This window comes from Podarcis cretensis, assembly GCF_951804945.1.
Source record: "Podarcis cretensis genome assembly, chromosome: 3".
Classification (NCBI taxonomy): domain Eukaryota; kingdom Metazoa; phylum Chordata; class Lepidosauria; order Squamata; family Lacertidae; genus Podarcis; species Podarcis cretensis.
In genome coordinates this window covers 84,570,503-84,594,954 of record NC_137172.1, presented here as the reverse complement: position 1 = coordinate 84,594,954, position 24,452 = coordinate 84,570,503, and the positions used below count along the sequence as shown (strand labels likewise).

Below are 24,452 nucleotides of genomic sequence, written 5' to 3'. Positions count from 1 at the left end.
AGATGATAGATGATAGATAGATAGATAGATGATAGATAGATAGATAGATATAGATAGATAGATAGATAGATAGATAGATAGATAGATGATAGATGATAGATAGATAGATAGATAGATAGTAGATATTAATGACCACCAGCAGCTAATATGGTTTCCTTCTTTATTCTCACAGTAACCTTAAGAAGTAGGTTAGACGATGACTTTCCCAAGTTCACACAACCAGGCGCAAGGCTGAGTATGGGTTCATGTTGAAGTTTCCCTGGTCTAAGGCAGACATCTAGACATGTTACTATAAGCTCAGGAGCCATTTCCCTGGTTCTGGGTGCAGTTTCTGTATGTGGAAGCAAGATACAGAATACAGATTTCCTCCACTCAATAAACTTCTCAGTACAGCAGATCTCCCTTCTGTGAAAATAGTTGCTTGCATACCTGGAACACATGATAGCATTTCCTTCATCTGATGAAGTGGACTGTAATCCACAAAGTTTTATACTACATTAAGTAGGTAGTATGATGCCTTGTAACTCCCTCACCTGGCTGGTAGGGAGTGTTAATATTTCATGCCTCTGATGCTGCAGATGAGATTGGTGTGAATCACATGCCTGTCTGGGAAGAGTGTGGGAACAGAAGACAGTCTTCTCTCTTCTGCTGTATGTACTGTATTTTTGCTTTTACTTGTCTCTGTTCTTCTCTCAGAGCTGGATAGAGAGGACGCCATGACTCCTTTGTCTGTACATAGTGTGTAAATAAATACATAGATTAGTTCTATGATGTCTCACGCTTCTTGCTGTGTTATGCTAGAAGACTAGTGTGCAAATATCATTTGATATATGTCGCTGAAGCGAATTGGAGAAGAAGGGAAATGCCTTTTCCAGAGCTGCGCATACTGGAGGATGCTCGGAGTTCAGGGGCTGCAGGGACACCCCAGGGTGTTTTCCAACAGTGAGGACAATAGCCTGTGTGCAAGAGCTGGGCTAGAGGCAGGTAGAAGCCAGAGAGACAGAGCCATGCTTGATTTCTGTTTGATTCTAAGGCTGTGATTATGGGAGAAGCAAGACCTTCTGGGGTTTTGATGCTCTGAACCTTTCCATCTTCAGCTCAGGTTGAATATATGTGTAAATAAAGCACATATACTAAAGACACCACAGTCCCTGCTGTCTCTCATTCCAAGGAAACCAAACCCTGGGTAAGCCCTGCTTGCACTGGTAATTGCTCAGAGTTTGGAGTGGTGTGCAACATTGGAAGCCACCATCCATGAAAACTGGTTGGTAAAACTATCTGGATACAGTTTTGATGTATCCTGTGGTTGCTAATACCTGTTAGCACTGGGAGGTCAGAAAGCAGGAAGTAGATGGAGCTAGAGCCATGACAGGCTCTAAGAAAGACGGCGGGCAGGTGGTGGGCAGTTGGCTGGCTGGCTGGCTGGCTGGCTGGCTGAGGTTGGTGCTTCAGTGCTCCATTTGCCCTAATGGATCAAGCCTCCGCTTGTTGTATCCAACAGAAGGTAGCTTGCCCAAGGAACTACTTGAAACTGGGCATTTGGCACCAGTAGTGGAGCACTGCTTACACAAATTTCCTTCACCTGATTACAGGTGATTCCATTCTCTCACTGCAACCCCATGCAACACAGCCCACACAGCTCAGGAGGGCTCCTCAGCCATCTGGAGAAGGTTTTTAGGAAGTGAAGGGCTGAGTGGAGGAGCAGGGGATGGGGAAGATCAGTTGGGCCAGCCGCCTTCCTCTCGCACAACCCTATATAAATAGGCTTTGCTTGCCTCAGGAGGCTCTTGAGCAAGGTGTTTGAAAAGAGAGTAGCTTTTACATTCATGAAAGGTTAGTGTGGAAATCAAAGCCATAAATTGTGTTGACTGGTTTATTCAACAGCTTTACACCAACAATTATGCTTAATTCCTCAGGATAGCAAAAACACATGGAAAATATAAAATACGACCCATTTTTCCATTAGGCTGACCCCAACGTTCATAAAACATGCACTTTGTTAAATGAAAGGCATTTAAAGCTGTAAAATGAGAGGGCTTGTTTTGCTGTGTGTGTGTGCTTTTTATTTTATTTTTTAAAAACACACACTCTACCTTTTAAAGTGCTCTGAAAAAGATGATAAAAGGTGTCAGATGACAAGTGCTAAGTGTTTATGACTTAGCAAACATCCTGAGCAAATGTCACAAACCTGAAAAAAACAGCACCACCACCCACCATTTGTTAGATGAACTGTTCTCAGAAGCCTGAATGCAGAAGACAAATAAAGTCCTGACACTTTAGTGATATCTGTATGGCACAATGGTGTCAAATGGAAGCAGCGTTAAATGGGAGTAAAATTTGCTCTACCGTAACAGTGTGGGCCGTTAGACGTCACCTGGGTTACTACTGGTCTGAGGTTGCAGTGTAAATACATGTCTTTCAATGAAGCTCAGGGACCTGCTGCATCTCTCATAATGTGAAGCAGTGCCTATTTTGTAGCTGTCATTGTGGAAAACATTCCATTTATCTGATTCGCTGACAAAGCCCTATTTGTTTCATTACCTGTGACCCCTCTTCAGCTGCAAATTTCCGTACCTGAGTCGGTTCAAAATAAGAGGAACGCCTGGATAATGGTACCATAGCCAGAAATACTTTTGCATTTCAACTCAATGCAAAACAGCAACACCCTTCTCACACCTACCTACCTAACTAACAGACAGCAACCAACCACAATGAACTGAGAGTGACTTGAGAGAGTAGGGTGAGGAGCCATGCTTCTGTTGCTTCCTGGCAAAATTTCACATCAAATTTCACATTCTCATCCCCCCTCTCTACATATGTTCCTGTGAAAGTTGCTCCATATGTTGCAACTGTTCCGAAATTGACATATAATAGATTGTTTTCTTCCTTTCCTGCCATTGCTCCATATCATTCTAAGCATATGTTTGCAGCATTGAAGGCTTCTGGGTCACCAAAGCACTCTGCAGAAGGTTAAAAGGTTAAGCAAAGCAGTGTAGATTTGGCCTCTGGCCAAATGTGGTGTTACAGACACAACATAGCACAAGCTGCCAAGTTTGTTGAAGCTAAAGGCTCTGACATATTGTCCTGGAGAGATGCCAGAATGCCATGTGTTCAAGGGAGAGAGCCTCTCCCTGTGACTTTTAAGAATCTGAAGTATTCTTAGCCTTACTGTGGAAGGATTTCTTTTTTCCTTCTTCTTCCTCATTGGAGTAGAGCATGCTTGCAGCCCTCACCAGGTAGCACTAAGTAAAGGGACTCATGAAAAAAGGTAGACAAAGAGAGGCTGAGTTGAAAACCATGGGTGTGAGCAATCATAGGCAAATGTTCAAGTCCCCAGGCATGTTTGGAAGGATGTATGGCCAGAATCGAAGGAAGCATGAAACTAGTTTCATAAACCATTTTTCTCACACTACAACCCCCTGCGCTGAATGGCATAAATATTCTGGGTGCTTTCACACCTTTCAATGGCTTTGTATTTACAGTACAGGGTCCCAGGCAATTTTAGTTTTGTTTGGTTTGGGGGAGTGGAGCATCCACATGTAGGGGAGGGGAAAATCTGTTATTTCCATTTCTCTCAGTTTCTACTTTTTCCAATCTTAAATTCAATTCTTCGCATTTTGATATTGGTTTACATTTATTTATTTTTAGTATGAACTTATTCTGATATACATATTTTGCATGCAAAGTTGCCTAATACAGACATTTTGTGAGTAATATAATTCATTTTTGTATGCTGTTTTTGTTGGCGTGCAAGGCCCAGGGCTGTTCAGAAGAAGAAATAAACCTCTGCCAATTTCAAACACCTACTGGGTCATTTGACAAGCTTGCATTGAAGCAGACAAAGCAATTAAAGTCCTTGGAGTAAAATGGGATGCCCCTACAACTTTCTCTCTTCTCATGAACCTTGTGGAAACAAAGGCTAGCTAGCTGTTCTTCTCCTGTGGAACTGGAGGAATGACAGTGCCACCAAGAAGACGCTGGTGGGAGGATTGTGTATTAAATCTTCAGCTTATTGTTGCCCAGGAGAAGAATCCTCACCCCCCAGTTGGGCTTCCATGTGAGTAGACTTAGTAGGATATAGGCTTGTGCTCTTAAACACTTATCCCTCTTGGTCAGAATTGGGTAGAGTGGACATATGGATCCATTTGATAGTTAGGGATGTCAATGCATTTATTAAATGCAACCTGATTCCTATTCTCTCTCTTCCTGTATTTGCTTAACACACAAGTGCTTAATGCTGGCTGCATTGTGTTCATTCTTTGAAGTCTGCCCAGCATCAGAATAACAAAAAGATGTTTCAAAAACCTTACTCGGAACATTAACTGTTGACAAACGCAAAAAGATCAAAATCGTTTGAAGGCAGGCACATTTGCAGAAATTAAAATAAACCTTCTATTTTAACAAATGTACATCAGGTCATAAGGACATGTGAAGAATATGACTTCTCTCCAGTGCATTCAGATTGGACACAATCAAGCTCACCTCTGCCTCTTCTCCTCCTCTCAGCATTATGATAAAGTGTAGTCAATGAACTGTGAACCTCAGTTTAGAAATCCAGTGCTACCAAATGTGTACAAAACACTCCAGAGTGCTTTATTTTTATCTTGCAGAATAATCCACTGCATTATGTATCCCCCCTGCTGCTTATATAAGACAAGAACATTTCTATTACAAGCACTGGATCGTGCAGTTACCAATATCATTTTACAGTAATCACCTGGTGAAGAAGGCATTTAGCCATGAGTAACACCTTAATGTTTCACTAAAATTATGTCAGGGAAAATATCACCCATATGGCAGCTTACATCTGTAGCCTTGAACAAATAGCAGGCTTAAAAACATTTATAACAGCCTTCTGTGTTACTCAGGACAGCTCTGAAAAAGCAGAGAGATAATAAATAGCTGGGTGTAATAGATGTAAAATGCCTGTGGCAACCAGCAGGTAACTCAACACTTTTGGCTCATTTTCTCTCATCCTTCTTCTCCCATTTTGTGTAAATGACAAAGTGTTCTCTTCTAAGGATCAATGCCTGTATTATTTTATATCCCCTCTTCTGCTTCTTTTCTTTAAAAGCATGCCAGAAAATGGCTGTAGATATTTACATCTATTGCATTGCATCAAGCACCCCATAAGCAGAACTCTGCTTGGGCAGCAGGACTTCCTCTTCCTCTCCTCTCCCCATTGCACACCCCTGAAATCTGCTCCCCCAAACCTTTGGAGCTGATTTTGAGAGTGTGAAGAAGGCTACAAGGAAGAGGAAGGAAAAGTTCCAGTCTGCAAGTAAAAACTTTTTGTGCTAGTGGAAGATGAGCATTGGATACCACCCATAATGTCTGAATGTTTGGGCAGGTACACCTATCTGCTAGTGGGTGACTTTGGGGAGCTTTGCTGGAAGTAGGTTTGTAGCCTGATCATATGAACATTCAGTCACGAGTATCTCTAATTCAACACAATGGGACTTACTCCCTGTCAAGCATGCACAGGATTTAGGAATAGGGTAGAAATTATATTCAGTTCACATTTAAAAGCAAACCTACCTAATATGCAATTTCCAAAACAATATGCAGTTCTCCAGTCAAATAAGCCAGGTTATCTGTACAAAATGCATATACTGGGGCTAAGGAAGCGTAAGATAGCTAATATTAGTGAAAATAATGTTCAAAAATTAATTATATTGGCTAAAATTGCATTAAAATGGGTACATTAGGAGAATCCTTTTAATTCATTGTGTGAATGTAGCCTGAAACATGATGTAGCATTTTTTGTGGGACGCAGGTGGCGCTGTGGGTTAAAGCCTCAGCGCCTAGGGCTTGCCGATCGAAAGGTCGGCGGTTTGAATCCCTGCGGCGGGGTGCGCTCCCGCTGCTCGGTCCCAGCGCCTGCCAACCTAGCAGTTCGAAAGCACCTCCGGGTGCAAGTAGATAAATAGGGACCGCTTACCAGCGGGAAGGTAAATGGCGTTTCCGTGTGCGGCTCTGGCTCGCCAGAGCAGCGATGTCACGCTGGCCACGTGACCCGGAAGTGTCTCCGGACAGCGCTGGCCCCTGGCCTCTTGAGTGAGATGGGCGCACAACCCCAGAGTCTGGCAAGACTGGCCCGTACGGGCAGGGGTACTGTTACTTTTTACCTAGTAGGGTATGGCTGTGCCCTGAAGGCCTCTCTGTCCCCTGAGGCACTGTGCAGAGGAAAATTCTGAAGGGCACTAGGAAATTGGTTTCTTATATTTTTATCCATCTTGACGACAACAACTTTATCATCAACATAATGTTAACTTGATGTATTAGTCATCCAATGCAAAAAAAGTGGTCTCTAGGCAACTTGCAAACTAAATAAAAATACATTTTTTAATTAAAAGAAAAGCAGTACAACAACCTTGAGCATATTATATCAGCTACAGCAACAGTAAAAACATCTGCAATATATGGGCTATCTGAACCTTCCAGAACTGACCAAGTACCTGGGAAAAGATCAACCTTTTAGTGCAATGGTGAGGTAAAACATTTTTTAAATAAAGCTTGCAATCATTATATGCTAAAGTGGGATTAAGTGTTATGGAACTTCATGGAATTGTCTTCTGAGTGGACTTGTATAAGATTTCACTACAAAATAAAAGAACATGTTTATGTCTGTTGCCCCATTTACTACAACGAATAGGGGAACCCCGTGCCCATTCTGAATGTATCACAGCACATCAGGAGATCTTCATAAAATCATAGAATTGTAGAACTTGAAGGGACCCTGGGGGTCATCTAGTCCAAGCTTCTGCAATGCAGGAATCCCAACTAAAGCATCCATGACAGATGGTGGTCATCCAACCTCTGCTTAGACACGTCCAATGAAGAAGAGTCTACCACCTCCCAAGGGATTCTTTTCCACTGTCAAACAGCTCTTACTGTCAGAAAGTTCTTCCTGATGTTTAGTCAGAATCTCATTTCTTGTAAATTTAATCCATTGCTATGGGTCCCACCCTCCAGAGCAGGAGAAAACAAGCTAGCTCCATCTTCCAAGCGACAGCCTTTTAAATAATTTGAAGCTGGCCTCTCAGTCTCCTCTTTTCCAGGCTAAACATGCCCAGCTGCTTCAAGCGCTCCTCATAAGGCTTAGTTTCCAGAGCTTCCCTATTGGGTGCCCAACTGGGGAGGGGCGTGGCGCCAGCCCTGGAGTTGAAGCAGGGGGCGGAGCGCCCCCTGCATGACGCAGGAATCATCTCCTGATCACAACCCCTCCCCTCCTGGGAGGAGGAAAGGCTTTTCCAGAGCCTTGATCATCTTGGTTGCCCTCCTCTGTGCACATTTCAGCTTGTCAATATCCTTCTTAAATTGTGGTGCAATCTTGGCTGTAAGTCCTGGAAAACCTGCTCCCTGATTTGCAGGCCCCCCCACCCCCCGCCCCCGCCGCCATCCTGGGAAGACAGGGCCCTTACTGACTCCAGCTACAAAAGCCGAGCTTGCTGAACAGACTCTGTGGCTCGGGTGTTGTTTGGGGAGGTTTTTTTGCAGTGTGTGTGTGTGTGTGTGTGTACGTACACTGTTATTAATTTTTTGTATCTTTATTTTACATTATGATTTATGTGGAAATTGTTGAATTTGGTTGCATATTTTTTGATGTTTTAATTATTGTTTATGACTACTGTTGTTACATTGTAATTATGCATTTTTTCATGCTGTAACTTGCCTTGAGCATGAACTATGGAAAGGCGACATACAAATAAAATTATGTATAAGAAGATGAGCCTGTATATTCTGTCATTCCCTTGTCCTGACACTGCAAAGGGAAATCACTGCAACAGGAAATCAAGGGGAAATTATGTAGAAGAAGATGAGCCTGTATATTCTATCATTCCCTTGTCCTGACACTGCAAAGGGAAATCAACAGCGCATGTAAAGGAAAGAATTTAGCACCTGAATTTGTGCTAAAGCCCATATTATCTGGTCTCCCGAATATTCATGTAAAATTGGTGTAAGGCTTTACGTGGGTCATGTAAAATGGGTCTACACTTAAATAACATTCCCCACTGCAATAATCCTGGGAAGTATAGCTTACCCCCACAGAACTGCACTTCACAGTACACTTTACAAACTACAGTTCCAAGGTTCTTTGGGGGAAGTCATGTGCTTTATGTATGCCTTAAATTTATGGGGTGTACACAGTCTTCATCCTTCTTTTGTCCTGCCAGATATTGATTCATGATAAGCTTTATTAGAATTGAAACATTATGCACTGGAGAAAAAGGCTGTATTGTGATGCTTGCTTTCCTGAATTTTCTCCAGAAGCAGGCTTCTACATTGAGAGATAAAAAAATACACCACCCACTTTATACTCATTTTACTAGATGCTTAGGGTTTTCCCCACCTCGAGCTAATGAAGTGTTATGAGACAGCTTCACAGTCTCACATTCTGAGCGAGATGGAACTGTGCCCGCATTCTCAGGAAAAAAAATCCCTTTAAACACCTAAACTTGTTTAAAGAAAGTCTGAGGCTTCAGGCAACACGGTTGATAACTGATAATTCATTAAAATATCAAGCAGTCAACCTGCAAGGGGGTGGGAGAAGAAAAAACTCACAGGCCACCTGGGATTGCTTGCATAATAAAACCACCGAGTTTTTCAGAAGCTACCAAACATTTACAGTAAGCTACAGATAGATTTTTCTAAAGCTCGTCTTCTTCTGTTTCTTTTGTGAGTACTTTTAAACTGTGATTCTGAGTTAGTGATTCAGTGATAAAACGGGGAATGTTGTAAGATGCAACCATTTTGCTGCAAGGATGAAGACCAGAAAAATTGCAAAATAAAATGGATGGTTCCTGAGTTGTATTGGAAATGTGTTGCTCTCTTTTTATCAGTGTGTGTGTGTGTGTGTGTGTGTGTAAACACATGAAAAATAATACAGTGGTACCTCTGGTTATGTACTTAATTCACTCCGGAGGTCCGCCCTTAACCTGAAACTATTCTTAACCTGAAGCACCACTTTAGCTAATGGGGCTTCCCGCTGCTGCCACACCGCCGGAGCACAATTTCTGTTCTCATCCTGAAGCAAAGTTCTTAACCCGAGGTACTTTTTCTGGGTTAGCGGAGTCTGTAACCTGAAGTGTATGTAACCTGAAGCATATGTAACCCAAGGCACCACTGTACTGTGAAATCTCCTCAGAAAATTTGGATAAGGCCTGCACAACTTGTAACTCACAAAGCTTAGTGGGTCATAACATGCATATGGTGAAACCTCGGGTTGCGGACGTAATCTGTGACGGAGGCATGTCCGCAACCCGCAGCGTTTGTAATCTGCAGCACTGCATCTGCGCATGCGCATGATGCAATTTGGCGCTTCTGCGCATGCACGGGCGGTGAAACCCAGAAGTAACCCTTTCTGGTACTTCCAGGTTTCCCACGGTCCGCAACCTGAAAACACGTACTGTAACCCGAAGCATTTGTAACCCGAGGTACCACTGTACTGTAGGATACATCTATTTGCCGGTTCCTCTGCTATTATTTTTCCTGTCAAGAGAAGGCACTTCAACATATACCCCAGAGCATGTTTCATGACAAGAGTTCCTTTGTGTATGTGCAGAATTACTTTCTTTCACCACTCAGGGGATAATGGAGAAGGGCTTCCCAGAAAGAAGGTGTCAGAAAAAGCAGTGATTTTGAAGTAGCTTTTATCCTCGGTACCTCTTAATTAAGAAATTAAGCACTAACCACATCCATGATAGTAACCACCTGCACCCACCATACAACGGGAAGATACAACCATAAAACCAGAAGCCCCACAGGAATAGGCCTGGCCACTAACACTCAACATTTGCCCATTGGGCCTACAATAACATTTCATTCTTAAGCTTGAGATCATAAGAAGAGCTGTACTGGATCAGACCAAAGGCCTATCTGTCCAGCATTTTCTTTGCAACAGTCAGCAGTCATATGCGCCAGAGAAATCCAGAAGGAGGACATGAAGGCAAATACTATTCCGATGCATGCTGTCTCCCAAGCTGGAGGCAAAATATACCCATTGTAGCTAGTTGCCAGTGATGGTTCCATAATATAGCACTAAGTATAGAGAGAACTATCATTGACTCAGTGGTTTGTTTTAGTGTGGCAAATGTGCCTTTTCTATTCTTCATAATGGGCTCCTTTTAATACTCCCTGTCACTCAGAAAGTGTGATTCAGGAACTCTGTTGGCTTCAAATATATATAACAAGGCATCATGTACACGATTTTGGCTGCTGGAGATGACTGGCATGGCATATAGGGCAGTACCTGGGTACTTTAAAAGACTTTTAAAATGTAAGAAAAATCAAATATAATGGAGTAAATAATCTTACTATTCAGCTAGTTCCATATTACTTTTATAACCACTGTTTCCAGTAAAGCTTTCATCACTAGTAGGAACCATACATATATAAAATATTAGTTGTTGGCTGTTGTTTTTTTAAAAAAATTGTAATGCCATCATGCAGGCATCAAATATGAAGTAATGTAAGTCAAATGTCAAAACATTAAAAGCTATTGCATATTATTTTCCCAACACCGAGAGATGCTAAACAGTATGTCACATCTCCTGTCAAATATGCTCAAACACTAGACATTGCTCCATTTCTACTGTCACGCACAATACAAATTTTAAGAGACAAATATCATTAGATGCTATATAGACATTCAATATTTGGCAAACATTTGGTGAATACTTAGAGAATACCCAACACTGCAAAATTTCAGAGAACAATTCAGATGGAAATTTTGGGGAGCAAATTCACTGCTGCTGTCATTTTGTTGATTAAAGTCAGGCCTGTTCTTGGTAGCCCTTTTTTTTTTCAAGGAGAAAAATCCATGTTTAATGGCTAAACCTTATGGGAAAAATTGTGTTTGTGATTGAACCACATTGACTTTATTAGCATGATTTTTTTTAAAAAAAAACACTAAAATGCCTATCTCAACAGTTGTTTCTTACATGTGAAAAGAGCATTGTGCAATTACGTGGGTGTAGAGTCGGACTCCACTCCTGGCCTTACCTATGTTGTCAACTATGTTGTCTGACCCCACCTCCAAATGGCCACACACATTAGCATGGCTGTCTGCAGTGAAGAAGTGTATGTGTGAGAATGTGCTGGCATGTATGTTCCATGTGATCTTGACACACAATAATTCTAGCCTTCCGATGGTGCAAAACCCTACTTGTGAGCAGTTGCTTGTGTATTATACACTGCAGAAAACCAGGCTAACAAGTGGATCTCTGGAGGCAGGGACAGGCAAAATACCTTGTTATTCAGGAATCACATGGTGCACCCTTTGATGCAAGTAACATATGAGTGGCGCTCTTTGAATACTTTTGACATTGCACACCATAACAAAACAGATTATTTTTTTGTGAGAAGTTCATTAAAAGAGCCTGGTCTAAAGTTTAGTTTACATCAATTAAAGCTTCGGTGCAAATTCTTACAGCTAAGTTCAAACCCATGAAGAATGGATTTTATAATGGAAAAACTGATGCTGCCTTAACTATAGTATAGCCAGCAGGCCCGTTTCATAATGAATAGGCAGATGCATTTCAATTTACAAAAGATTCAAACACACACAAAGCAATATTTAAATAGCTGTTCAGACAACAACATGGCAGGCTAAACCAGATTGCGCCATAAATTTCTATGGGGTGGGGAAAGAGAATTAAACACATTCATCTGGATGACTTTCTATACTAATACTTTGGCAACATGAGTCATCATTCAAATCCCTGATTTATGCAATGAATTGTGTCGTTCATGATTTAGTCCCCATGTGTGAATAGCATTTCATATAACACATAGACTGGCTCATGAGACATAGAAGACGGTAAATCAGCAACACTGTTCAAAACTGTGTTATTCATGTCTGGTACTTAACAGACCACATGTAAGAACACAAGATGCAAGCTTAATTTATTTGAAAGTTCAGTTTGCTTCCTTCAAGTGTACCCAGCTTTTTCTATGATTCCTCACCAACTTCACTGAAAACCATCAATGGGATAACCTTTTAATATTTGTGTCCTTAAAACAGTATAAACAATCAACACCATTATATAAACAAAAGACTAATTTTCCCTATGTTATACCACAACCTGTTAATTTCAGTGGGTGAAATCCAGTGCTGCCATATTGTTTGCAAAATGGCCTGAGATACAGCAGAGATGTAAGAGAAGGGGTAATTTTACTTTAGTTTATTTGCTGGATTTTGCTTTCCCACTTCAGTCTCCTCACTCCCATGCCACCTAAAACCTGTTCTAGAAGATTGAGAGACCCTCAAGGAAAGCATGGAAGGTGGTGTAGGGGCTGTAGGAGGAAGTGGAGGAAGTCACCCACCTTTCCCTCCTTAGCAGATGCCACCACTGGATTAAAAGCCATTCTGCAAGCAGAACGGCATCACTGAATTTCAGCCAATACAAAAACATTAAAATAGGTCAAATTTGTTGAGATAAGGTGCCTCTTAATTCTAAAAGTACACATACTCTATGAATAAAAGTGAGATATGCCAATGGAAAGTGTCTCTATGGGTATGACCTCAGCCCATGACCTTTATCTTATTGTTGGTTAAGAAATGGAAAGTTAAACAGCTGTGCCTTGAAAATTTAAGTCAACGGCCTTGCAAATATTTACATACATAATTAACCTTCACTCCCAAGCAGCCCTGGGGCAATCCCATAGACTTGGGTCATAGAAGGATATTGTTAGCCTAAGATGATCTGAGTGAAAGATCCAGTCAGCCAAATGTAATTTATGCATGTCCCCACCACCACCAGAAAAAAATATCAAGTTCATAACTTAAAAACAATCAAAGACTTAAGATCTTTATAACTTCAATAGACCTATTGGGATCATTAGGATTTTTCTCCATCTGGACTTAGAACCTTCTAATGTTTGCCACAGTTTTACAACTGTGTAAACAAAGACTCCTTTGCCAATGATACCCTGGACAGCTCCATGTAGGCTGGAGACTCCATAAGAGCAGAACTCAAATATTGCTTCAGTAGCAGTCCTCTTCTGGCTCAGTCTTAAATAGGAGCTGCAGCTTGAAATAGGAGCTGTCAACTTTTGTAACAATATAATAAGACAGCTAGAGGTATTAGTATAATGTTTGTCACATCAGCCTGTGATTCAAGACAACTCTTCCCCCTTTCAGTAATTTGAGATTAAAAATAATGCTGAGCATCAGTAGTACCATACCTCTAGAGCAAGGTTAATCAACATGGTGTCCTACAGAAGTTGTTGGACTGCAACTCCAATTTGCCATGCTGGCTGGGGCTGATGGGAGCTGAGATTCAACAACATCTGGGAGGCCACAGGTTCTCCACCCTGGCTGTAAAGCAAATGCTTTATAGTATGAGCTGGCTTCTCCTTTAAAACATAATGAGTTTCTGCCTAAAATAAAGTAGTCTGTTTATCATCACTACATACAATGCATACAATACATTTCCAGTGATCTATTTGCTAGTTCATTTCCTTTGTAGTCACTGGGTGCAAAAACTGTCCATGGGCTTGAGTCTATAGTACTACATTCTTGTTTCAGCATGCATTCTGTCAGGGATGGGGAACCTGTGGCTCCCCAGGTGTTCCTGAACTACCACTCTCATCAGCCACAGGTAGCGTTGCCTTATTTCAAAAAGTCAAAATCCAGACACAAAAGCTGTTGAGCTTTTTGCTTTTCTTTTTGTGTGTGGCCAAAGTTGTTCAAATTTATTTGTTTTGCTTTTTTTGGCTAAAGTTATTGAGCTTTTCTTCTTTGCTTTTTAGCTGTTTTTTTTTTATTATTAAGGAAATTGGTCAAAAAATCAACACTTCCAATATGGACTGCCATACCCCGGGATTTTCCTGGACATTTTAACCGATTTCTGAAAATTCTGCCCTGATGCTATTTTTGGCAGATGCATCTTGGTAATGTCTGGATGTATGGCAGCCCTAACCACAAGCCAACATAATCAATTGTCAGGAGGATGTGAGTTACAGTTTACATGCGACCTGGTCAGCCACCAGTTCCCCATCCATGGTCTAAGTAGTGTGGAATAGTGTATGCTCTGCTTTGTTCTAAAGACTTGGGGGACTTGGAGCTGGGCTATGATGAGGTCAAAAGCCTTCTTCAGGTCTGTGAATGTGATGTACAGGGGCCATCTCTGCTCTCTGCATTTCTCCTGCACCTGATGCAGTGAGCAAATGATGTCAGTTGTTGACCTCTGAGTTCTAAAGCCCCATTGTGACTTGGGATAGACCCTGTCAAAGAGTGGCTGTAAAGTAACATGCAAAGGTATTTCCTAGGCTGCAATCCTTGCTACCTTTCCCTTTATCACTTTACTTGAGGAAGGAAACTATACAATGAACTTGATTTAATGTAAGATAACCCAGCAAAGGCCACAGCAACAAACGGAAACCAAGAAACTAGAACAAATTTGCATTGCATCATATAATAATAATAATAATAAATTTTATTTATATCCCGCCCTCCCCAGCCGAAGCCGGGCTCAGGGCGGCTAACAACAATCAAACAATCAAACAATCAAATAATCGCACATTCTAAAAATATTTCATTATAAAAATCAATTAAAATCAAATTAATGGCAAATTAATATAACCTTCTAGATGCTGGTCTTGAATGTATTCAAGGCTGTTTGACATTTAGTTTGGTGGGGGTCATCCATCTGATGTTTCCCTCATGCAGCACCTCACATTTTTTAAATTGTCCGTCTGGATTTTTCTTGTCCTGGAAAAGTCTGAAAAGAAGAGGAAAATCAAATCCCAGTTTGCAGTTATCTTCTTACTGGATGTGCTCCTATGGTTTTCTTTCCTTTTCAGATCTACACATTCCCCCACCCACGTACCCTGCATCAATCCCTTGCTTCTCACTTCTTTTAATTTCTGCTCCACACACTGTTGCATCGACTTATGGTAGTGGTCTACTCTTTTTGTGCAGGGATTGCACAACCCCATTCCTACTTACTGCCCTTAGGCCCACAAAGTTTTAAAAGAAACAAAGATTCCTAGAGAGGAGGGAAATTGGAGGTGGGAAAAGGGTGCTCTCCAGAGCCAAGTCCCCTCTCCATACAGCTTTGGTGAGATGCTTGCTGCGTGATGGGAGCAAAGATCTTAGAACAAGGCTAGTTTCCCCACCTCTTGATCAGCCCCACCTTCTCTTTGTGTCAGGAAACTAAGATTTGTGTTTCCTTGGTGGTGGTAAAGCACACAAAATGGTGGCTGTGCCTGGGAAAGCATTCCCACACAATTCAGGTGTGTGGGTGTGTATGGCAGCTCTTTCCTTTGCACAGGTGTGAAGAAGGAGGCAGAGGGACACGAGTAAAGGTAAAAATTACTCCTCAGAATGAGGTCAGTATGGAGGCAATCAAGAAAAGGCAGCGGCTTGGGATCAAAAGCACCCTCTTGCAATTCATGCAAGTCAGAAATGTGGTTTTAAGGCTGCTTAACTTGGGATCCTGCCCACTTGTGGACCTGCACATGGTAGCGCCTCAGCTACCCAGCCACATTGTATAGCCTGCCTATGGAAACCTACCGGTTATATAAAAAGAGCTTCTCTGGGAGAGTAATTAAAGAAAAAACTACTTCAATATCTCCTGAGAGCAGAAGCAAAGCAGAACTAACATATTAGAAATATTTCTCCAGCTTCTACAACCAGGGAATAATGACTGCCATCCTTTATATAACATCTCCGATGTATTTGACACAAGAAACGGCAAATTAAATTAAAATGGTACAAGGCTTCTGAAATGTCTCCCGTTATGCTATGGTAAATTTGTTAAGATAAACTGCATCTTATTAAAATACTTAATTCCAGGATACATTAAAGAAAGAGATATCATTTTCAAATATTTGTAAAGAAATATTTTTTTGCATTGTTTGTTTTTACCTCAGTGAAAATGCAATGGGGTTCCCAAGGGTAATTTTAAACCCCATAAACACATCAAAGGTTTTAGGATGTTAATTAAAAGTTAAAACTCAACCCAAAGAAGATGAAGCTGGTGATAGCAGCCTGGAGATATACCTGTTATAAACAAAATCAGACACTCGCAGGCCCAGGCTCCCCTCCCACCTCACTTTCTGGGATAAAATAAAGGACACCACACAATCAGAATGGGGTTCAATCAGGCCACAACTTTATTGGCTACAGATGCAGAGGTTTTGGCACAGGCAGGCAGCAGATAGGATTCCTTCTGACAATGCAAGGGCCTCCGCCACAATGAAAGTCCCTTCTGCACCAACCTAAAGCACGGGCAGTGGGCTGAGGTGGTGGAGAGCTCAGTGTAGGGCGGGCATGACAGTGGGAGATTTGTATGTGTTTCACCATATAGCACCCAAACACCGCTGTGCTCCTTCCCGTCTCAGAACTCTTCCTCACCCTCTCAGGAACTGGCAGCAATGTCTGGCATTGGGAAGCTAGGTGAGCAACACAACCCTGCCTGCCTCACCCTGCCAACGACCAATGCTTTATTGATGCCTACATCAATATCTGTGCATCCATTACTGTTACCATAGTGCAAACCTGTGCTGCTTGGCAATCTCTTAAAATGAATGCTACTTACCATGCGTACATTAAAGCCAGCCAGAGGTTTGGAAAAGGTCCTGTTTTGCTGTTGGCTTGTATTCTGGTTGAAGAGGTTAAAGTTATCTACAGTTGCTAAGGTACAATATGCCATCTAGGTGCTTTTATTAATTAATTGATGCAAAATCGTTTTAATCTAGAACAGCTGTGCAAACGCAAGAGCACAAAACTTTGCGTCAGAAGGACGCTGTTGTTTGTGATGGTATCATGGCCACACATGCCCCCATGGAAATAGGGCTGGAGTGCCAGATGCTTGTTATTTTCGCATGGAATACACATTTTAAAAACTCCATTTTTGTTTTAATCTTCATAAGCACACCCCTCATCAGAGGTGCCCCTTTGGTATATATCCAAACTGAAAACTGCAGCCACTCTTTAAACAGTATAGATGAGAATTCCCTCACCTGTTGATGCAGATGGTATTGATTTCTTGGAGCTCAACGGGAGAAGGGGAACTGTGCCTCTCTCTATGCCATGCGAATGTTCCGTGTATGTGTTTACACTAAAGCGAGGCCAAGGGCTTTTTTAGGAGTGAAACGGAAGATTAATAAACTCCCGAAAACAGTAGCAGAAAGCTGATCCTTCTGTTATGCAAGTGCTCCCAGGTACTTGAATTTGAAGCTGGAGTTATTTGCCTTTTGTAGGTACATTCATCATTTCTCTGTGTGGCTTGACAGCTACATCAAATGCATTTAAAGGGCCGGAAAATAAACTCGCATATCCTTTAAAGAAAGACACAGTAGAAGGTAATTTACCGTCTCTGTGTGCAGCTGCTCCGGTAAGGAGTACAACTATTGTCGATACAGCTTGAAATTAACCATTTGCCTTCATTTTGCAACTCTTGAATCAAAGTGTATGAGCCAGCTGACTTATCGCTTAAGGGCAGAAACACACAATCCAGTCGTATCTTTGCCTTAGCAGAAGGCAATTCTGCTTTGCATGCACTTTTCTATGATTCCTCCCTACCTGTTTGAACCCCTGATCTCTCTCACCCCACAAGCAAGTGGCTTCTGAAGGTAGGGATGGATTTGCCCGTTTGAGTTCCCACAGATGCTCACTTTTCCAGTCTTAAATCCACATTTCTGCAGCATTTTGAAAATGCATCAGTATCATTGCCTTACTCACTAAAGTTGTGATGGTTGCTATGAAGCAGGTGAAAAACCTGGACAAAATGTAAGTTTTTGTGACTGGACATCAGACAGACACTATGATAGCAGAAGTAGCTCTATGTACGAAATCTCATTCTGTTCCACAGCCCTCCGTTGCTTACCCACTACCAAAAATAAAATAAAATCCTGAGAGGAATTTGATTCAGTTCACATTTAAAAATAAATCTACCAAATTTGCATTTTCCAAAACAGTATGTAAATTGAAACACAGCTATCCTTGGGAATTCACACTTCTCTGAAATTTGTGGTGCTGCTTTCCAGCCAAAAATCTGCCCAAGAATGCACATACTAGGGTAATCTGTTTTAGATATAGTACATTTATACTGCCTTGTTTTTTATTTTTATTTTCAACCTTGCTGCCACTTCTGCTGCCCATTGCTGGCACCAAGACCCAAAGAGAGAGGGGGAATTTTGGATGTTCCATTATCTCTCCATTATCACTACCTCAAATTGACCCTGTCATTTCCTGAGAGATTCATTGCTCTAAATATGCAAGATTCATGCTTGGTGTGTAGTCCATGTTTGAAGTCTTCTAGGTCTTCTACAGCAGTTTCCAGAACTGTAATCAGTAATCAGTTCCCTTGAATGCCTCTGCTCTTCTCCCCTCTCCTTGGGAGTCATCCAGGCAGCCACTGCTACCACCCCTGGTCTCTGAGGTGCCCTCCTCCATTCCAAAGAGAGGTGCCTTCTCACACCACCCCACAGGGGCCTGGGCAGAGGATGCCTCCAGCCTTAGTGGGCATAGGTGAGGCCATCACCTTACCTTGGGAGGCAGTAGCAGCAGCAGCAGCAGGGCTGTTGCAACAAACAGCTGTGCAAACCTTTGGGAGGCAGAGGCATGAGATGGCATTAGAGGAGGGAGGGAAGTAAAGAGGGACAGAGGCCAATGTTGCACATGGCACCCCTGAGCATCATTCAAGGCACCCCAGGGTGCCACGGCACACTGGTTGAAAACCACTGATCTAACATTCTTAACACCAGTGAACCCCATTTCCCCCCCGATGAAACTTTCTTTCCTAAGTAGTTTTAGTTAATCCCAAAATTAGTATTTTATTGTGTTTTATTTATTTATTTTTAAAAATAGTTATATAACACAAATTTCTTTTTTAAAAAAACCAAATACAACACAGAAAAATCAAAGATCACCAGCTAACTGTAACATATTTTTCACATTATTTAATTGTCTTCATAAGCCTGCTGGCATAGAAAAGCTTTCAGCAAAAGTTTTAAAAAATAAATAATGAAGATAGCCTTCTGAATTTTGGGGGGGAGAGTGCTCCAGAAAACTGAGTCAACCCTGGAAGTTTGGTTTTATGTTGACATCAGATGAACCTCAACAAGAATCTTGGCTCACCTTTGGAAATATGAAATGTTTGTGACTTTTCTTTTATTGAGTTCAGCCATTTAAGAACTCAAGCTGCAAGAGGGCGACTAACTAACTCAATTATGTAAATTAAAAACATACATAGTAATTGTTAGTTTCCCCTACATCAGTGTCTAAATTAACAGCATGAAGATGTTCACTGAAAACCCCCAAACCTCTGTAAGTGTTTAATTAACGGATTGAAGACAGCTGACTACAAATTATTTAAATCAAAACAACAAAGCTTTTAGAACGAAAGTTGTACACCACAGAGAGAAGACCAGCAAGGAATTAGAATGTTATTCTTATTCTAAAAATAAGCAAATCTATGTAGGATATGCAGGGACTATATAAATCACATACAGAAATAATAGAGCATTCTTTGTTTATTAGTGACATAGATTATGTCCAAAGGTAAAGGTAAAGGGACCCCTGACCGTTAGGTCCAGTCACGTACAACTCTGGGGTTGTGGCACTCATCTCGCTCTATAGGCCAAGGGAGCCTGCATACAGCTTCCGGCTCATGTGGCCAGCATGACTAAGCCGCTTCTGGCAAACCAGAGCAGCACAACGAAATGCCATTTACCTTCCTGCCTATTTATCTACCTGCACTTTGACGTGCTTTCAAACTGCTAGGTTGGCAGGAGCAGGGACTGAGCAACGGGAGCTCACCCCGTCGCGGGGATTCAAACCACCGACCTTCTGATCGGCAAGCCCTAGGCTCTGTGGTTTAATCCACAGTGCCACCCGCATCCCTACTTTATGTCTACTTGCCATTAATAAAGATTATCACTATTTACACACACACACACGTTTTCCACATTTGTATTTGACCTTTTGAAAGAGTGGGAAGCCTCCTCTATAGTAAAGAGGTGGCCTTGTTAATAAAAATGTGATAAATGGGGAGGCCATTTAGAATGTGATTGGTTTGCCTATGTAAGAAGCATCTTAGAATATTTTGCATTGAAATAAGAAATCACTCCAAACCAAGCCGTGTTTGAAAGGCCTTGATCTTCAACAGCTCAAGCTACAGTGAAGTTCTCCTGTTAGTAGAAGGACTTCTACCTGTTCAACATGACTTTCTTGACCTCTCTCTCTGCCTCCTGCTCCCAAAATCTGCTCTGGAGCATTGGGTGTAAACCTAGTGTGGATAGGGGGGCATGGGGAGTGGAAGTCCCAATGCATAGGCAAAGGTTCTTATGTTTACAGGATAATTGCAATGGATACAACCCATACTAATTATTTATTTCACTTATACCCCCCCTCCTTTCTTCATGGTTCTCCGCCTCCTTCATTTTCTCATCAGAACAAGCCTGTGAAGTAGATTAGGCTGAGAGACAATGTCTGGCCCAAGGTCACCTGGTATTTATTAGAACTATAGTATCCCAGGCTCTAATAAAGCACTCTGGGCATTGCACCATGGTGGCCGTCATCTCTTTATACTGGAGAAGAGGCTAGAGCACTGGCTTTGGATTCAGGAATCTCTAGGTTTGATGTATGGCATAGCCACATATAGCTAGAAAAGACTCAAGTCTGAAACTCTAGAGAGCACTGCCAAAGGAGAGAATATTGAGCTAAATGGGCCAGTGGTCTGTCTCTGCTTCCAATGTGGTTCTGACATTCAGTGCTGTGTGTGACAGAGTCTGCCAGGTAGTGGTGCCTCACTTATGGAATGCCTTCACTTATTAGGGCCATCTGCCTCCTCATTATGAATATTTGGGCAGAAATTAAAAGCATCCCTGGTCACCTTAGCATTTGGTTTTAAAAGAAAGAGTTTCTGACAACTATGAAATTATTAGTTGAGATTAGTTTTGCTTGTTTTTAAATGTTTGGTGTTGTTATTATTTGGGTATTTGCATCCCTGGCTCCTTTGCATTGAAGGGTAAGGTCATCACCACCACCTCCAATTCTAAGTTCACTAGTTACTGTGTCTAGCTTAGAATGCTGATTACCTGGGGCAATCTAAACTTTCTTTGATAGGTTGTCATAGACCAGGTTTATCAGTCATTTAATAGCTCTGTCACAAAAAACAACAGTACAGTTTTAGAAAGTAACTCTTGGTCACAGTCAAACAAAGATTTGTGAATGTGGGTAGTATGCCACAAATAATTCCACAGAAATCCCTAAAGATATACCCCATAATGATTGCCAAGTGTACAGTGAACAACCCATCACATCATTGTTGCCCAAATATTGTGAGCTGTAGCCATATGTCACACCCATAGGCAAAGAATAGTTAATTCTAGACCAGAGTTGCAATTTCCACAAGATGTAACACTATTTACTGTATTTTTCACCCCATAAGACTTACCTGACCATAAGACACGCCTAGTTTTTAGAGGAGGAAAGGGGGAAAGCCCCATTTTGGGGGGGATCAGCTCACAGTTGTGCAGCTTCTTTTGCAAAGGGGAAAAGCCCCCTTTTTGAGGATCAGCTCAAAGTTATTGAGCTTAGTTTGCAAAGGGAAAAAATCCTGTTTTTATGGGGTTCAACTCACAGTTCTGCAGCTTCTTTAGGAAAGGAAGGGGTGCCATTTCTACAGTTTCCAGACAGATAATCAAATTAGCCAGTCACATGTCGCTGGGGAAACAAACAGCCCCCATCAGCAGAACATTCAATAATGGGCAAGAGGGCGGGCCGGAAAGGGAGCCAGCGATTGACCACACATTCACTCCATAAGACACACAGACATTTCTCCTTACTTTTTAGGAGGGAAAAAAAGTGTGTCTTATTGAGTGAAAAATACAGTAAATGCCTTCTGTCCAGGCTCTCTCTCACACAGCTTGGGATAATTCAGTACCAACCCAAATTCCCCCTGTATACAAAATGCTCCACTTTCATTCCCTTCCTTCAGCAAGTTCTCAATTATTTAAGCTGCCAAAGTAGACATGTAATAAAGCTGACCAAACTTGGTGCAAAAGACTTTCTCTTAGGAGGGCTATGAGAGAAATAAATCAAAAGAAACAATGGAGGATACAGTTTGGCTATAGACAATAAGACACATAAGCATTGATCTTTTCACACCTCACAATCCTGTCAGCATTGAGTCATCATCAGTTTAAGCCTAGGAAAGTCAACTGCATTAAATGATTACAGAAAACAGCAATAGTTTCTACAAAGCTCCAAATGAAAACTAATAAAACCCCATGAAACTTTCTCATGAAGTTTGATATTGTTTCTGTTCACCTAAAACCACCATATGGTAGCAGCAGACAAAACATGCAGACTTGTGTAAAGCAGTTTCTGTGTACCATTCTGCTTCTGAACTCATGCCAACACTACTGTTGCCTTCTTTTTCCTTACAAATGTAGAAGCATCCAAGAAAGCAGCACCAAGAGACAACTGGGAATAAAGTTCGTCCATTCAAGACAAAGAATAATCCTGGGGATTTTGAAAGCTTGCTCTCGCTACCTCTGCTTTCGAAATTGAATCATGTGGTGGTGGCTTAAAAAACAACAACAAGAGAGTGTTGAAATCTGTAAAGGATAAATTTCAATAGAACCATTGTCCCCAGTCTTTTTCACAGTTGCTCAGGCAATGGAACTTCCCCATTAGGTGATGGGTCACAGCTCAGTGGCTCAGGAAAGGATCATAGCTCAGAAGGCCCTTTTGCATACTCTAGATGCAGAAGGTTCCAGATTTGATCCGTCTGGAAAAGGTTCCTGACTGAAGCTCTGAAAAGCCACTGCCAGTCAACGATGCCAATGACAGACCAATCTTCTGGCTCAGTGTAAACTAACTTATTATGTTTCTTCTCTTTTTTTTGAATAATATTTATTAAGTTTTTAACAAAAAGAAAAAGGTTACAGAACAGTAAACAGTAAAAAAAAAACACACAAAGAAAGTACAAAAACCAAAATTTAACGTAAAAAGAAAAATGAAAAAAATAAAAATCCCTCTTTCTGATATCTTACCACTCATTTACTTATTTTCATGACTTCCTCACACCTTCCTATTTTGTATTCCATTTAAAAATTTGTTCAGCAAATTCATACCATCTTAATTTACCCTTAATTATTTCTCCTCACATATTCTAACTTCAAATTTTCGTCTGATATTAATCCATTCTTGCATATTCTTATTTTGCCTTATTGCTAGAACCACTTTGTTTCATTCCAACGTCATTAACATTCAAAAATTTTACAACGTTTCTGTAGATAAATTTTAAATTTCTTCCAATCTTCTTCCACCAACTCTTCTCCCTGGTCTCGGATTCTGCCGGTCATTTCCGCCAATTCCATATAGTCCATTACTTTCATCTGCCATTCTTCCAAGGTGGGTAGGTCTTGTGTCTTCCAATGCTTTACAATGAGTATTCTTGCTGCTGCTGTAGCGTACTAACTTATTATGTTTCTATGTTCTTTCAAGTAAGCTGCACAGAACAAGAGCCTTGGAGATGGAGATGGAGAAGAATTAGAAAATCTGAGCCGGAAAGGAATCTCCACTTATACATAATTCCACAGCGTAGGAAAGAAAAGCAGAATAGCTTGGGCCCCAAAATAAGAATGGAAATGAGAAAGGGAACCAAAACCAGATTGAATTTTTCATGTTTACAATACGAAGGTGGCACATTAGCCCTGGAAGACTTCACATAATACGTACATAGTACAGTTTATATTATTTGAAGGGGTGTGGACAGATTGGCTCATACTCTCCCCTTGGGCGGCAGCATCCTACAGTGCATGATTGCTGATTACTACCAGGAATCTCTCCCCATTAGGCTGCAGGTAACTAGCAAAACTAAATTTCTTCATTGGTTTGAACCTAATGACCCTGAATGCCTGCAAAAGGGCATTCTTAAGCAATTGTACACAGCAGCAAGTCGTGTTGAGCACGTAACTGGAAGTCTCCCAAGCAACCTTTTAAACAGCAGAGGATTTATAAAATTTGGGAGACAGTGATGATGTATGAATGTACTCAGCAAGTGCATAAGGCAAAGAATCCTCCTTTTGAAACCAAACCAAACCAAATAGATGTTATGATACCATGGTTTCAATTTATTTCCTCAGTAGAAACCCTTCTAGCTTCCACTCAAATTCTAATCCTGGTCAGAAGCACACATATTTTTCAAACTGATTTGACCAGAGAACTTAATACAGGCAAAACATTTTTAATTTAGCAAGCATGTTTAGTTGTATTAAATTAACCTGGTGAGAAACCAAGTATCTCCTTAAGCTTATGCGACATCTAGAGCAAAACAGCCTATCAGTGGTATACTAAGGACTGTAATTTCTTTTCTCCTTATTTACATTGTTGTATTGTTATAACTGCTCTTTAGTTTTGTTGGCTGCAGTGGTAAGTCATGAGGGAGTCGAAGGGGCAGTGTCACCCTCCATGCAGCAGGGGCACTGTA

General features: G+C 41.3%; 1 long non-coding RNA gene across 1 annotated transcript; it reads left to right on the top strand.

The window, feature by feature from the left end:
* Positions 1-422: 422 nt before the first annotated feature.
* Positions 423-6,689, top strand: LOC307213132. Its single transcript, XR_013837407.1, has 3 exons — positions 423-505; positions 3,755-4,057; positions 6,656-6,689. It is a non-coding gene; the product is annotated as an uncharacterized lncRNA (long non-coding RNA).
* The last annotated feature ends 17,763 nt before the right edge of the window (positions 6,690-24,452 follow it).